Below are 16,213 nucleotides of genomic sequence, written 5' to 3'. Positions count from 1 at the left end.
GCTGCAGCTGGCCCAAACAGCAGAGATGGGCTCTGGGTTCCAGCAAGGCTCCCCCCATTGATCAAGGACTCCCACTCCCAGAGGCTTTTGGCCAGCCCACCGTCTGGGAGCAGGCCTGTCTCAGGCAGGGCTGCCAGGTCGCAGGTGGACAAGGAGTCCGACTGGTCTCGGACAGGAGCTGGAAGCCCAGGGGCCCAGGTTCCCACAGGGTGTCCCTGGGATATTGGTTTGGATGCATACCCTGTCCTCTGACTTCTCTGCCTCCCCAGGGCTGTCTATGCCATCCTGGATATGTGGGTGGAAAGGTATCCAGGGGATTTTGTGCAGCCTCCAGAGTTTCCCAACTTGCATGCTGTACTGGCCTACCTGCAGGTCAATGTGCCTGGCTCGGACCTGCAGCACCGTGCCCAGCTTCTGCTGCCAGAAAGGCAGAGCACTGAGACCACAGAGCCAGAGGCTGGGGGTGAGGAGGACTGGGGTTGACTGATGTGGGCCTGAGGAGGAGGCAGGGTGGGCCACCCTGAGGAAGCCTCCGTAGATTGTAGTTGGGCCGAGAGGAGTGAGTCGTCTCAGATCCCTGTCCCCATGGGCTTCCACTGGGGACACCTTCCGGGGGCTGGGTCTTGAACGCAGGCCACGCTGAGTGGTGGGGAAAGGGAAAGGCAAAAGGGAAGTCAACCAAGCTGATGATGCTTTCTCTTCTTGGAGCTACATCACCGGCCCCAGAGCCAGATCAGGATGTGTCTCGGGAAGTTGTTCCACCAGCCACTCTGGCACCTGCTGCACCTCTGGGGCCTGAGCTGGCCCCCGCCATCCCTGCTATGGCTGCTCACTATGGGTTAGGAAGACCAGTGACCCCCCCTGACCCATTGGGGCCAGGGCAGATGGTCGTCAGGGCCCTCGTTCACTTCTCTGCCACGGAAGAGCCACCAGACCTTTTGACTTTCCTGGATGACCAGCAGGGTCCTGCCCACGAGCTGCCACCACCTGCCTCCCTGGAGCAAGCAGGTTCCGCTCCCGAGGAGTACCTCGTGCTTGCTACAACCAGAAAGCATGTCTTTCCCATCCCCCTCGTTGCTTTTTTTGTATTTCTTCTCTTTTGTGTATATGTATATAACTACATACTAGATTTAATTAAAGATAGTAGAATTTGAGTTTGCATAAAATTTTACTCGCATCCTTTGCAGTGGGATATGGAGGTCTCATTAGGTCCATTCCGGGTGTTGCACAACCATGTCGTTCTACGACGTTTCCATCACAGAGACACCCGCGCTCCTCATCGCTCACTGCTCTGTCCCTCGCCCAGTCCCTGCAACCGCTGCTCTGCTCTCTGTCTCCCCCACTTCACCTCGACTTGGATTTTCCTCTGCCTGGAATCCTACAATATGGCCTTCTGTGTGTGTCTGCAGAACATAAGCGTGATTCCCCTCTTTGCAAACTTTGTTATACAAATAACATTTTATTACATAGGAATGTTCCTGAAAGAACAAAGATCACAGGAAGCCCCCAAATGAACTATTTTCATTCTGAGCTAGGTTTCCCATTTAGAAGCATGCCTTGAAAAGCAGAAACCATGAGAGAAATGTCTGGGGCCATGAGACACCTTTACATGCTTTCATTTTTCTGGATAGTCTACGTTTCAACTATTCTAATGGGCATATTATCAAGTATTAAAATTATATCTTCAATATTCTCATTTCTTGCTAACAAGTTAAGTCATAAAAGAGTTCTTTAGGCTTTATCCAGACTATGTTTATTTAGTAAATAATGATTTAAAGATGAAAAAATGAATAATCCCCTATAATACATGGCATCCTTCTTCTCTGCCTTACCCTCTAAGTGTAGTGTGTGTGTGTGTGTGTGTGCGTGTGTGCACATGTGCGCACATGTATGTGACAGAGTGGGGCGGGGAAGGTTCCGGGGCTATCTCTTGTTTTTCCTTATGTCCCCTCAGTTGACAGACACTGTCGCTCTTGGGCATTCTCAGTGACAGCATTCAGGAAACTCCTCTGTTGAACAACTAATTCATTTCCAGTTATTTGACTCTCAAAATGTAAGCGATAAGCACGTCTGTGCCATAAATGTCTGTTTCTTTAGGAATGATTCCTGTAAACACCAACACTGGAACACGCTTTACCCACATTTTTAGGGGACTGGCTGCTGGCTCCTTTATGCTGTCTGCATTAGGGAGAAGCATTGCTTTGGAAAGGAGGGATCCAGGACTCTATAGATGAGACCTGAAATCATGAGGAGGACAAGCCAGCAGTGATGACGTCGGGGCCCTGGGAGTGACCATAGAGCATTGGGGAGGCTGCCCACAGCGCCCTCATATGTCCTCTCCCAGATGCTCCCCTGCCCCGTGTCCTGGAACACACCTCACCCATGCCCTGTCTGGTGACACGCTCCAGCCACTCCAGCCCCCCGGGCTCAATCACCCAGACTCTCACTGGCGCAACCAGACCCTCCTCCAGGCCAGCAGAGGGGCACAGGCCAGGCCACTCCTCTCGGCTTGCTCCCTGTCCTTCCTGGCTGAACCCCATCCTCTCAGGGACGAACCTCCAAGGACAGTGCCGGTCAGTGGGTGACAGACAAGTGTTCATGCAGATGGAGTTTTAGTGGCAACAGCAAGAGTCACATGATCTGTGTGAGCAAGAGAGGCCTTTACAATGCACGTCGGCTGCTCATGGAAGCTGCAGGATGGACAGAGCCTCAACCAGGGCCTTTGGCACTGGACAGAGCTCATCCACACCCTCAGGATCTTCTGGCTGTGACCCCCTGACCCTGCCAATTCCAACCTTGGTATCCCTCAAGTTAAGCTTGTGTGAGAGAGGGGGCCGGGCTTCCTGCTGACACCCCTCCTCTCCCACAAAGTCGGGTAAGGGGGAGTCCCCTTGATCTGACACTCTAATAGAGGTCGTCGTCAGTAACTCCTCTCTTGTCCGCCAGAAGATGGAGCTAACCAGGCACACAAGATAGGTCCTCAGAGAGAGGACATTTGGGGCTCTCCCTGGAGGAAGAGAGAGAAACACCAGCGAGTGGGACTCAGTGAGAAAGGGGAGCTCTGAGCGCTAGGGGAGGGGCTGCCGTGGGCTGTGCGCTGCCTTACTGGTCAGGGGCTCAGGCTTCGTGTTGGCTTGCAGGGAGTGCCCAGGCTTCATCCCACCAACAGGTCCATCAAAAACCAAACTGACCTCCATCAAACATTTTCAACCCCAGCCACGAAAAGGCTCTGGGGCTCTGGCAGTCAAGGAGGCCTAAGACGCTATGTATCAATGGTTCCACAGTGGGGGAAGAGTGGGACAGGCGTGATGGAACTGGGGGCAGCTCATTTCCCTGCTTTGGGGAGAAAGAGCCCCATCACAAGGCATCCCAATATTTGTTCTAAAAACAGGTGGCAGCACAGCGGGCTCCAGCTTGCCAGTCTCCACACGGAGGACTGTTTATGTCCAGGACACTAGCTCTGGGGGACGTCGTGCCCCAGGGCTGGCCTGGGTCTGATGGGTGAGCACCAGTGTAGTGGGATCCCATACTGGCGGGCAGGAAGGCTTTCTGGAAGGACGACTGGGTCAGGGGAGTCTGGATTGGCAGGCTGAAGGGACACAGTAGGGCAGAGGCCCAGAGCCCACGACGGCAACGTGCTCCCAGGGGGCTACTCTGAGCAGGTCAAGCTGAGGATTACTGAGTATCTTTTGAGAGCATGAATCATGACAGTCAATCCCCCTAACAAGCCCATGAGGAAGGGCAAAATGCTGTCTCTGTTGGACTCCGAAGGAAACCAAGGCTTTAAGAACCTGCCCCTCTCCATGCTCCCCATTGAGTCATAGGCAGGATTTGAACGCAGGGCTTGCCAGGCTTGTGGGCCCGACCTCACAAGAAGGTTGCGTCCAGATGCTTCAGAAGGGACTTCTCAACTCTGAGGTTCCATGAGCCTTTGTACCCAGGGAGAAGCCTCCTCCTTCCCAGACACAGGCTGGCTGGGACTGGGAGAGTCCTCAGTGCCAAGGCACAGCGTCGTCAGACAACAGACCCAGGCTAAGCCCCAGTCAGAGGTGGCACCACTGTCCCTTGACTTCAGGGAGGTCTCCAGGCCGGGGGTTGGATGTGGAATTTTGTTTCCAGCAAAACAGACTGCCCAACAACAGGGACGTTTTTTTCCAGCTGAAAACATCTCCCTGTTGAGAGAACATTCCTGGAGAGGTGACTGGCTGTAAACACATCCCTCAGTCAGTCTGCGTCACGGCTGACTTTTAAGAGAATGGATTCTGCCGCGGGGTAGGGCAGCAAAGACCACAGGCTGAGGGCTACGGAGTAGATGCCGGACAGCTGGGGAGTCCCCGGGATGCCTAGTTTGAAGATGTCACTCACGTAGCTGCTGGCATCTCTCCTTGCTGATAAGTGCTTTTCAGTGTTTTGAAGATTCTCTCTGTGCGTGTGATGTTCTGTCATCGGGCTCCACTATGTCCATATGTGGACTTATCTGTATCTATACTGCTTAAGACCTTGTGTGTCCCTTCAGTCTAAATGCTCACCTTTGCTTTCTCTTTGCTTTGCTTTTCATCATTGTAACTATATCTTACATTCAAAAGAGTGCTTAGACCATGTGAGTAAGGAAACCAGTCCCTGTGAATCCACCACCAAATTAAGAGCCAAACCTTCTCCAGTATCTTAGAAGCCCTTGTGTGCTTTTCTCTGATCACACCTCTTTCCTCCCTATGAGAGGTACACATCACATGAATTTTAAGTCAGTAATTCCCTTCTTTTGCTTAAAGGGTGCAAGGGTCTACCACAATTTTATGTGTTTCTACACATTTTTTTAATTTTATGTATTATTCTACTTGGTATTATTGGAATCCTATATTCTCTATTCTTCTATGACTTGCTTTTTTTCGTTCACCATTTAGCTTTTGAGCTACATCCTTATTAATGCATGCAGTTCTAGTGCACTTATTTTAAGCAAGTATATGGACTTCCATTATATAAACCTCCCAGCAAATAAATGCTTGTAGAGTGAGTGGACAAGTGAATATACTTAACTTCACACATTGCCCCACTTTTGACAACCGAATTTTGCTCTCTCGTGTGATCTTTTCCCAACCGTGGCCTCCAGCACAACTCCTCCATCTTGCCCAGCCCCGTTCCTCAACTGGCATCTGACCCAGCTTCTCTCCACTATAATAAATCCCTGAGCTTTATTTCATTTTAAATCAAAGTTACACTTCTTTGGGCAATCTTTGTGATTAATCAATGAGCTAGTCAATTACTTTTAAAAGAAGACTGTAAGGAGCATGTGACTAGGTGCCTATCTAGCAAGATATCCCCAGCGGATGGACTCATATACTAGAATACATCAAATATTAAGGACCCCCACTCCACTGGTAGCTTTCACCTTGAAATCTCTTCCTTCTATTGAGCTGAAACTCCCTCCCAGCACATGCACCTTGGATGGTTATTCTGCATCCTAAGGACACACTCAAGGAACCTATCCCCACTTCAACTCATCTACTCAAATGCCTGTGAAGTATAAGGAGTCCCTTTTGTCCCACTTCCCTCTGTACACACTCAACCCAACTCAAGATCTTCCCTTTTCTGTGTTCACAATTTTTTCTTCCTTTTGTCATTTCTTATTTAATATGATTTCTAAGTTCTCTCAGTTGGCTGATCACTGTCCTCTGAACCCCCTCCTATCAATATGACATATGATATGATCTCAGGAAATGATTCCCCTGTCCCCTGTTCCCAAGTCTCATGACTTGCAGCATTTATAGCCTGTATCAGTGCCTTGTGACACATGGTAGACTATTTTAGATGTAAACATACACAAGAAACAGTGGAACACCAAGTAATTCCTCTATAGCCACACCTTGGACATCCTGTGCAGTATATAGATCTGGGGAAGAAACAAGCATTAGAAAATCCTAAAAGTTCTATGCTGAACAGCCACGATGATGTTCAGGCTCCCTGTTCTAGGTGAATTTTCTCTCTAATAAAAATTATTTGAAAGGAGATGAAAAGTAAGAAAAACCTGATAAAATAAACAAAAGCCTACAAAATAAAAATACAAAGAATGCTACCTAGTGATTTCCCTGAGCTCTACAGCTTTGCAGCCCTCTCTGATCAGTGAACTCGAGAGGGGTGAGCTGTTCGTGATGGCCTTCTAGGGGAGGGGCTCTTGCCCTGATCCTCAGGTGGACTTCCCCTGGTGCAACTGCAGCTGGCCCAAGCAGCAGAGATGGGCTCTGGGTTCCAGCAAGTGCCGCTGTTTTACTCCCTGAAGGCTTGCAGCACCAATGGCTGAGGTGACTGTCACCGCACCCTGCTCCCTACCCCGGAGCTGAAAATTCACACCCAGCTCTTCAGTGAGCCCGCACAGAAAAAAACATTCCACCGGTCTTATCTCCTCGGATTCTGTCAGAACTCTGCGTTCACCCTGCCAGGGATGAGGCATTTTTATCTCAGGCACGTGACTGAGTTCCAATTCCATTTTTTTGTTTTTTTTGTTGTTGTTGTTTTTAAAGATTTTATTTATTTATGTGAGAGAGAGACAGAGAGAGAGAGAGCTCGAAAGCGGAGAAGAGGGAGAAGCAGACTCTCCATGGAGCTGCGAGCCCGACGTGGGACTCGATCACAGGAATCCGGGATCATGACCTGAGCTGAAGGCAGTTGCTTAACCAGCAGAGCCACCCAGGAGGCCCAAACTCCAGTTTCTATGGATTCCAGTGACACAGACCAACAATGAAGATCAAGGAACTTAAGGGTTGTCCAAGTGCTCTCTGATGTTTCTTTATCTGGTCCCCAAAGAGATGGACAAATTTATACAATGGGACAAACAAGTAAATAAACAAATGAGATCATTGGAGTCAAGGGAAAAAATGGGCAGGAAAATGTGATAAAATGTGCAGTTGCCCAAGATCCTGTACTGAATATGGAGGGGGTGAAATTGGGTGTTTGGGGTGGGCATGGGTGAAGGGGAGAGAATTCAGGGGTGGTGGGGAGGCAGGACGGCAGGGCTGGTGTTGAGTGGCTGCTGGGGAAGGCAGAGGCTGTTGGGGCTAGGAGGACGCTCAGGCTTCCAGCTTGGGCAACTGAGAACAGTGGAGCAGGAGCCCCGGGCTCAGGGCAAACCATGAGTTCATTTGGGACATGTAGTATTTGAGGTGACCCTAATATTCCTATGGAGCTTCATAGATGGGTCTGGACGGCGCATGCAAATTTTAATGCGAATGATAATTGCAGTGCTGTGGCGATGCATGGGATCCGAGGGAGGCGACAGGAAGACCAGAGAAGAGCGCCCAGGGCAGCACCCAGCATCTCCTCCTAGAACGCATTCCTGTCAGCCGCCGTCTCCCCATGCAGGGCTTACCACGAACCGCTAACTCCCATGGCAACTTCTGCGAAAATGGCCTCGCTTCCATTTCTGCCATTCTGTGTTATAATTGCTCTTCACATCTGCCTCTCTCACACTCTGTCCTCTGTCGTTTAAAAAAAAAAATGCTAAATGCGGCGGCAGCCGTGGTTGGACGTGGACCTGAAACCTACGGCTCTTGGAGAATGAATGAGCAAGTGGAGCGGATGATTGGAATCTGTGGATGCTGGGGGATCAGCAGGCAGGCCACCTGGCTGCCTCCGAAAGGCTCCGTAGATGTCATTAATGTAATTTCTGAGAAAGCCAGGAATCCATAAGGACGCTTTCGTTTGCAAGAATTTGGGAGGTAAGGGTCATAAAATTTCATAAAAATTTTCAACAAAATGAAAAGAACAAACAAAAATCACTAGATGTATCTCCCCGGAGAGTACAGAGTGTATGTCTGTTCCTCTAGTAATATTTGTGAGTTTCTTGATGGCAGGTAGTGTATTTAAGACAACTGTGTGTTCAACACGGAACAGCAATGACAATGTGAGGGAGCCTTTACTCAGCACTTACTGTGTAGCGGGTGTTGTTCTAAGCTCACTCCAGTCTACCAATCTGCGAGACATATGTTGCTGTGTACTCCCGTCTTATACCTGAGGAGCCTGGGGCATGGTCGGGTTACGTGGATCTCAGCTCATTATTTAGTAGGTGGCTGAGCAGGGATTCGAGCCCCATACCTGGGACATGGTAGACACTGGATAAATGTTTGTTGAACAAATGAATGAATGAGTAAACATCTTGAGCTTCCAAAACTTGGAGCCTATATCTCTGTTGGTCCATAAGGCCCTGGGGAGCTCTCCCAGTCAACTCTGAAGCTGGCTCTGTACTGGTAGAGGGCAGGGAGGGATCAAGGAAAGGCCGTAGTAGGATCACTCGGGACTGGCAGGCGGCAGTTGTAATAAACAAAGGGAATTTACATACAATGCTTGCCTCAAGCAGCAGCAACCGGACCACCTGTTAAATGTTTCTACGTGCAGGTGTTCTCAGCAGCTGTCACCATCTCAAGGTTCTGTCCTCAGAGCATCCCCAGGAGCAGGAAAGGTGAGAAGAGCACACATTCCAAGGACAGGGTTGGGGTGGGGAGCCTGAGGTCGCCTGCCTCCAGCTCAGCAGTCAACTTGTTTTCAGGTCTTCTGGATGACCTTCCCCAGCAGTCTCTCATTACTGAAATCTCACCACTTAAGTCTTGGCTCAAAGTTCCCTTTCTCTGGGAGGCCACCTGATGTTCTGCTGCATGCCTTTTTGCTCACAGCACTTTGGGAATCCACCCGGAGTTTCAACCTGTGATCACTCAGTGAGCAGCTCACATGTGTCGACGAACAACAACGGTGCTATCTGTATCCCCCTTAGGGCTTAGTAGGGCTAGTGGGTGCTTAGTAAATGTTTATTGACTTGAACAAAATTGAAGTTGTCATAGGAGCCAAGGTATGTATTGGGAGGAATTTAGAGCAGCCAGAACACGAAGATCATTAGAAATGGGGCCCAAGAGGCTAGTGACCTTGGTGGGTGATGAGTGGCTGAGATCTGAGAAGTAACAGGGTGGCAGGAGGACCATAGACAGCTCCTGTCCTTGTGAGGGAAAGAAAGGTGAGCGAAAGAAAGCCTTCTCTCTATTAGTGAAGTGCATTGGGCTCAATATTCAATATTCAGCCTGTGCTCTGAAATGTGTATTTCCATTAACAGTTGCTCTCCAGGGAGCCACGGTTCCTGAGCTCAGAGCAGAAGTTGAGAGGTTTGTATGGTGTTCCTTTAATAAGGTTTGATGTTGGTTGAAAATTCATGAGCACGTGGTGTCTTCCACTGTTCTGAGCTCCTTACAAATATCAGCTTCTTCTTTAGTCCTTTTGACAACCATCAGAGGAGGGTGCTTTCATCACGGTCACCGTCATTTGCATTTTGCAGTTGAGAAAGCTGAGGCACACAGAGAGGTTGGGTGATTAGCACAAGGCCACACAGTTTCGAGGGGCAGACTCAAGAAGGCATCCCAGACTTTCCGCCTCTGGAGCCCCTGCTCTTAGCTATAATACTTTGCAGGGGCGCCTGGGTGGCTCAGTGGGTGAAGCCACTGCCTTCGGCTTAGGTCATGATCTCAGGGTCCTGGGATCAAGCCCCATATCGGGCTCTCTGCTCAGTGGGAAACCTGCTTCCCCCCCACCCCTCTGCCTGCCTCTCTGCCTACTTGTGATCTCTCTCTCTGTCAAATAAATACATTTAAAAAAATGCTTTGCAACTTCTCTAGATTCACCACACGAAAAGATAGCCTCGAGTCTACATTTTCCTTGTCATGGTGACTGCTAATAAAATGTACACTGGCTGCTTCAGAGGTCTCAGTGGCCCCCCAGAGAGCTAGTTTTATTAAGCCGATTCAAGGAGCAGGTGGAGCACACAGGCCAGGCTGTCTAAGACAGTGTGCCCATGCTGTCCTCCGGGCTTGCAGACCCTGTGGCAGCACGAGCGTGGAACAAGCTGCTGTGTGAAGCTGCTGGTTCCCGGGCTTCTGTTTCATGCCCCTGACATCGGGCATCATGAATTCTCAGAAAGCAGATGGTGAGCTCTGTGTCACGGTTGCTGTCGGCGACATCCAGGTGTTTGCTAAGGACATTTGGTCTGAAGAGGTGAAGGAATAGAAAACAAAGATTGAGAGTAAGAAAGAGCAGAGCCCAGTTACATGAGATTTACATGAGGAAAAATATGAGAGAATGTCCAGATTTCAAAGAATCTTCTTTACAAATACTTTAGCACTGAGCTGAGATCTTAGGTGACACACGTTGGGTGTGAATATTTACATTTTTCAGACTTTGGTTGAATAGTATATTTCTTAAGCATCCCTAGGAATCCTTAAGGTTGTACCCGTGAGCAATCAAATTCGAGAGTAGAGGCTCTGATTCTCACCACCATGGCAACCGTGAGCATCGCAGGAGGGGCTTTCTCCAGGAGTCCACACATTGGCTCTGAGGCAAGAATTATTCTTCTCAGGCATGCCCTTGCACGGTGCATTCTGTTCCGCACAGCTGGCTGCACCTGCCAAACAAAGAAGGGATGTTCTTCTAAAACTCAGGTGACAGGCGAGGGGATGAGTTCATCGGCCACCACTGACCCTGTGTGCTAGGCGCTCCCTCTGCCATGGTCTGATTCAAAAGACAAACTCAATGGGTTCGTCCCTGTGGGAAAATTGAACTTCTTCAAGCCTCAGTTTTTTAGTCTGTAAAATGGGGAGAGTTCTAACAATGGCCTCATGGAGAAGGGGAATGCACCTTGTCCTATCATGGGGCCAGGAATGAGGACATGCTCGGGAAGGGGTACCAACACCGTGGGCTCCTGGTTCTATGGCACAAGGAGCCTGAGAAAACAACAAGAAAATATAAAATGCTTCGGTGTCTGAACTGCACACTTTTGCAGTGAATCCTGTAATCTTGGATTCGAGGCAGTATCCCCTACTTGCCAGCTGATCTCACGTATGCGAGATGACAGAATTAATACATATGTGTCGATCACAGTGCTCGGTGCAAGAGATGCAATCATGAGCTTCCTTGGTCCAGACACTGAAGGAAATGACAGATGAGTGAGGAATTCATAGCTAGAAGGCAGAGACTTCTAGGGGGACCTTTATGCTTTCTATACTCCGGCACTGAGCACAGCTCCCAGGACACAGAAGGACCTCAGTGAATATTTCCTGATGATGCGGGGAAGGGAATAACACAGTGGTTTGGGATCTCTTGTTGAAAGATAGTCTTCCACAATTTACTTTTCTTAGCTTTTTTGTTTTGTTTGGAAGTCTCAAATCACCACCTCTCAAACTATTCTGTTTTTCGAACAGGTTATCTTTCCTGATTGCCAGCATCTATTTAAATGTAGTTGGGGTTAAGAGAGGAAAAGTAAAAAGCTGGGAAAAAGGCCTGTGATCCCTACAGGGCCTTTTGCTCCTGTGGATGTTGGAGTACTGACAGATTTGCTTCAGGGCCCAGGGGGCCACACCCCTGAGGCACTGTGCAGGTTTGGGCTCAGGGAGGACAACAATCACCTGGTTGGTTTGCATTAGAGAATAGCTTGGCCTAGCCTGCCACCTACCGGTCAAACTTGTACTTATAGGTTTGTTACGTTTTTTCGGTCCTCACTTGCACACAGGTACATAGACAGTACTCATGATTGTTTTTAATTTAAAAAAAAAATCAAGTTTCTCCCCATTACCATCCAGCTCTCATGTCTGGTCACTCCCATCGCCTAGGTGCTGAGAACTGGCAAGCCTTGTCCGTCCTTCCTTCCTTCCTTCCTTCCTTCCCCTGACTTACCATTCACCTTTCTGGGCAGGCTGCCCCGGGAGAGTCACCGCCCACCCCCTCCAGTTCCTTTCTTTTGCACTCTGTTTCCTCCTGTTCACTTTCCAACACCAAGCTGCAGCATCTCTCCCAGCTGACGACCACGTTCAAGAACAGAGCCTAGTATTCTGATGATCTAAGATCTAAGTAAAACATTGCCTCCAAACCCTCCGACCAACTTGGTTCCTCTCCAACTGTTAAACCGCCTTCAGGGAAGGTATTTCCAAAGGCCTTCCAGGAACTTATTGCCATGGCTTACATTCCTGGAGCTGTGGCAAAGCCCTCATTTAAAAATGATCCTCACCAGAGCCTTTGAAGACAGGGTGGGTGGGGAGTTGGGGGAGGTACAAGTCTCTGGAGGGGGGGGCGTAGTCACATTTATTTTCTCTATAGCAACATGGATGCATGCGACAAACACTCTCACCTACCACTCGGGAAGGACGTGTTCACACACAGATTTGAGTAAAGGAGGAGGAGGGAGGGCAGTACAAGGATCAACTCTCATACGTTTAAAAGAAAATTAGTCTCCCATGAAAAGAATCAGTCACACTACACACATCAATATGGGTGAATATCACAGACCTAAGACTGAAAGTTGACACACAGAGTACCCGGTGTGTGATTCCACTGACACCAGGTTCAAAACCAGAAACATAAACCTAGGGATCTGGGTATTGCTTCCTTCTGGTCAGGGGGCACGGGTGGGGTGGCCTGGGCATGGGGAGGTGTGCAAAAAACCCCCTGCAGTCAGGATTATCACTGAGAAGCATCCTTAGGGGCCATTTGTTGTGTAGCCCTAAGGTCAGTTTCACTCCCCAGAAACCTGCGCTCTGGGGAGAGGTCACTTGGGCAGACCCTGTGCGTGGAAGTCCTGGGGCCCGAGTTGGGGTGTGTGAGCCATGAGGGCAAAGGGCGGAGAGGAGAAGGAAGGAGTTATCAAGAGATCTCATTCGGGTCCTTTAATTTTTAAATTATTTTAAGAGATCTCCCCCCCTTGCCCCAGGCATCACTATTTTATTTTTGCATGTCAGAAAGAAACTTTATTTATAGTGGCCTCATAATATTCTGTGAGTAGACATCACTTTCTTTTCCTTATTTTTTAAAATTAACATATATTATTATCCCCAGGGGTACAGGTCTATGAATCACCAGGTTTACACACTTCCCAGCACTCACCATAGCACATACCCTCTCCAATGTCTATGATCTCACCACCCTCTCCTGAACCCCCTCGCCCCCCCAACCCCAGCCTGGCAACCCTCAGTTTGTTTTGTGAGATTAAGAGTCTCTTATGGCTTGTTTCCCTCCCGATCCCATCTTGTTTCATTTATTCTTTTCCTGCCCCCCCACCCCCCATGTTGCTTCTCAACTTCCTCATATCAGGGAGATCATATGATAGTTGGCAGACATCAGTTTTTAAAATGACAATAGTGTCCTGCTTCAGGGAGGCAGCTGTGTGGCTGCCTTCCTGGAAGTGCTCACATGGGAACGGGTTGAGAGGGCCCCACTCAGAACCTGAGATCCTCTGAGATGCCAACAGCTTAGCGTCTGATTTAGTGTCTCTGGAGCTCGGCTTGGAGAAAACTGGCTCTAGGAATCGTCAGCTCATTTTCCAGGACGTGAAAGGCCTTGCAGCGTGTCTGGAATGCTCTCCAGCTGGCCCATCCCCCAGGCTGGGCAGCCCAAGTGAGGCAGTCCTGTAAACTTCCCTTCATCAGCATGCTGGCTACAGAACTAAGGCCAGGGCAGAAGCCAAGAGCTTTCTATTGATGCTTCAGGGTGACATTCTGAATTGGTGCTTCAGGGTGACATTCTGAAGGGCCACAGCGCTTACTCACTTCTGGTTATCACGAAGCGGTAATGCTTCAAACTGCCAGGGGACAGTCAGAGATAAACGCAGGCCAGTCGCAGACTGAGTGGCGCCCAGGACACGTTTCATGTGTTGCGGATTTCCTTTCCTTTTCTTTCTTTTCTTTAAAAAAAAAAAAAAAAGTACAATAATGTATTATTTTTTGACCTGGAAATAAGTATGCAAGGATAAAAAGAAAAAAAAAAAAATCCCCTAAATCTCAGGGCACGAGGATCTTACTAATGTGCTGCTCTTTGCTTTTTCCCCCTTCTCTGTACTTGATGGCAGAAGGAGCAGAAAACAGAAGACAGACAGTCCAGGTTTGGGGGGTTACTGTGTCCTGGGAGAACAGATTAAGGAGGGCCTTCACACTCCTCGATTTCCCAAGGACGTTCAGCGGGGTGGGGGTGAGGGTGGATTTGGGGGGGCATCTGCATGTAGGTTAATTTCTGATGCCAGTGTGAAAGGTAAAGGTTGCGTCCAACCACAATTACCTTTGAAATTCCCTCCAGTCTCTCGTCAAGCTCACCGAGCTGCTTTTGGGTAAAGAATTCTGCAGAATAATTCTAATACACACAGAAATGTGAGAACAACGGAACTCCACAGGATGAAATAACTCGGGAAAATCAGCAGATTAAAAAATGGAAACAGTGCGCCCCAAGCGGTGAGCTCGAGGCAGAGCAGCAGCGTCCTTCCAGCCCCGGGACAGGAGCAGCCCGCGACGTGGCCGCCACCTGCTGGCCCAGAGTCCCCTTGCCAGCCCCAGAGGGCTGCGCCTCCCAGAAGCGCAGGTAACCCAGCCATGCGACTCCAGGGTCCTTGTGGGGACAGATGGCCCCGCTGCGTTTTACCTCCTCGGCGCTAGCTAAATTAGAGAGGCTGAGCTATGCAGAGAAACACCTTCGGGAAGTGCAGGCAGAGAGGGGCAATAAAACACTTCTGGGCTATGTGTGCTGTTTATTTAGCAGTTTGGAAGGTGAAAAACACATCAGACTAAATCACGTTTCCTCCACATTTTTATCTTGCTCGATTTTATTACTATCTTTAGGCTTTAGAACACCTGGTTCTTTTTCCTTAGATACAATGTAAATTCGAAGTCGGGTGGGAGACGATCTCTGCGGAAAACAACTGACCCATTGTCAACCACCTCCCGGCAGGGCTGCGGGTCCTCATTCTGGAGGCAGCCTATATGGACCCGTTCCTGGCCAGAGCTCCGCTGTCACAACTTATCATGCCCCCGAGATGCTGGGAATGGCCAGCGATAGGGCTGGGGCAGGCCAGGGAAGCTGACTGCAGGGAAGGGGGTGGTGCCGAGCACTTAGAGGGTGGCTGGGCCTGGGCCGGTCCTGGGGCTTCCCCAGCACAGCCCACCTGATCACCCCTTCTGAGTTCACCAGCTGCTCCCTTCTCATTTCTCCACAGAAAGACTAGCTGGCGATGAGGGAGAAAGTAAGAGACCTGTTCTGGCTTTTGCTTTCCTTCCCCATGGGCCCTGGGGTGAGGCATGGAAGCGGGAGAGAGCGGGAGCTGAGTTGGAAAGTTCTAGAAAGCTGATTTCCTAACTGAGACAGGGTGGCTGATAGGAAAACCTGACAAACCAAGGAAGTTTGGGCAACGGATTATGAATCCCCAAATGGAGTGCACTCAGGAAGTGGCTCCCGGCCAGTGAGCAGGGCTGCAGGGGACAGCCTGGAGGAGGGCCCTCCTGGAGCCTGGAGCCCTCCCTTCCCTCCAGGGCCCTGTGTCTGGGCTGACTCTGCTCACCCTGCATGAGCCTGTAGTCAGGACAGGCTTTGCCCCAAGTTTTGCAGAGCTCTGTTTCTGTAGTCTAAGCCATCAGTTGTCATTATGTCCTGAGGGGGGTACTCTGACCGGTGTGGTTCAGGGAGTCCCCTGGGTCCCCTCTGGGCCAGAGTGATGGTGAGCATGGCCCCATGGAGGAGCCAGGGCCATGTGTGTGCTTGCGCCATCGGTCACCTCACTCCACGACAACGCCAAATGTCAGCGTGGACATGGACCTGGCCTTACTGAGCAGCCTTGGAGAAGCTTCTGATGGCCGGTGAGCCTCTGCATCATGGCCTCGCTGGCTGGTCCGTCACACTATGAGCAAGCAAGAGCTGTTGGCTTCCTGACAGGGACTGGGGCAGCACAGGGTGGGCTTGAAGCCAGAATCGGCCCTCCACCTTTCAACCAGTCCCTGCTCCATGCAGGGAGCCCTGGAACGATAGCGCACAGAAGCTAGAGTTTCTTAAGATTTGCTGAGGAAGAAACGTAATACCCTCCCACAGAGCCAAGTCCCTCATCAACCCTACAGTCCCCAGGACCCAAACCCAGCCCTTGGGTGGCAGCAGGGGACCCACCAACAGTCCCTTTATTTTTAAATCTGTATTGTTTGAGAATTTAAACATGCAACATGTGTTCAAACCAGTTTCTGTTCCTGCAAAACGTGTCCTCAGCTGAGGGCAGAGTTCCTGCTGGGGCCGATCTGCAGGGCCCCGTGAACCCTGAAAGTACCCAATCACGATGAGTGACTGTTGACCTCCCGGGATGACTGTGAACATCCCATCACCTCCTGTTCCACGAACACCCTTCTAGGGGATTCTCCTGCTGCTTCCTTCATCCACTGCAAGCTAGAGGTTA

The 16,213-nt window shown here is 49.9% G+C and overlaps 1 protein-coding gene across 1 annotated transcript in view; it reads right to left on the bottom strand.

The window, feature by feature from the left end:
• The window catches only part of LOC309848895 (uncharacterized protein), a gene marked incomplete at its 3' end in the record, with an annotated part of 31,043 nt that extends 29,978 nt beyond the window's left edge, over positions 1-1,065 (bottom strand). Inside the window, exon 1 of the mRNA XM_082700934.1 lies at positions 936-1,065. The remainder of the gene's footprint in view (positions 1-935) is intronic.
• Positions 1,066-16,213: the final 15,148 nt, after the last annotated feature.

This window comes from Mustela nivalis (assembly GCF_964662115.1).
Source record: "Mustela nivalis genome assembly, chromosome: 15".
In the NCBI taxonomy this organism is placed as follows: Eukaryota; Metazoa; Chordata; class Mammalia; order Carnivora; family Mustelidae; genus Mustela; species Mustela nivalis.
This window is presented reverse-complemented; position numbering and strand designations above follow the sequence as displayed.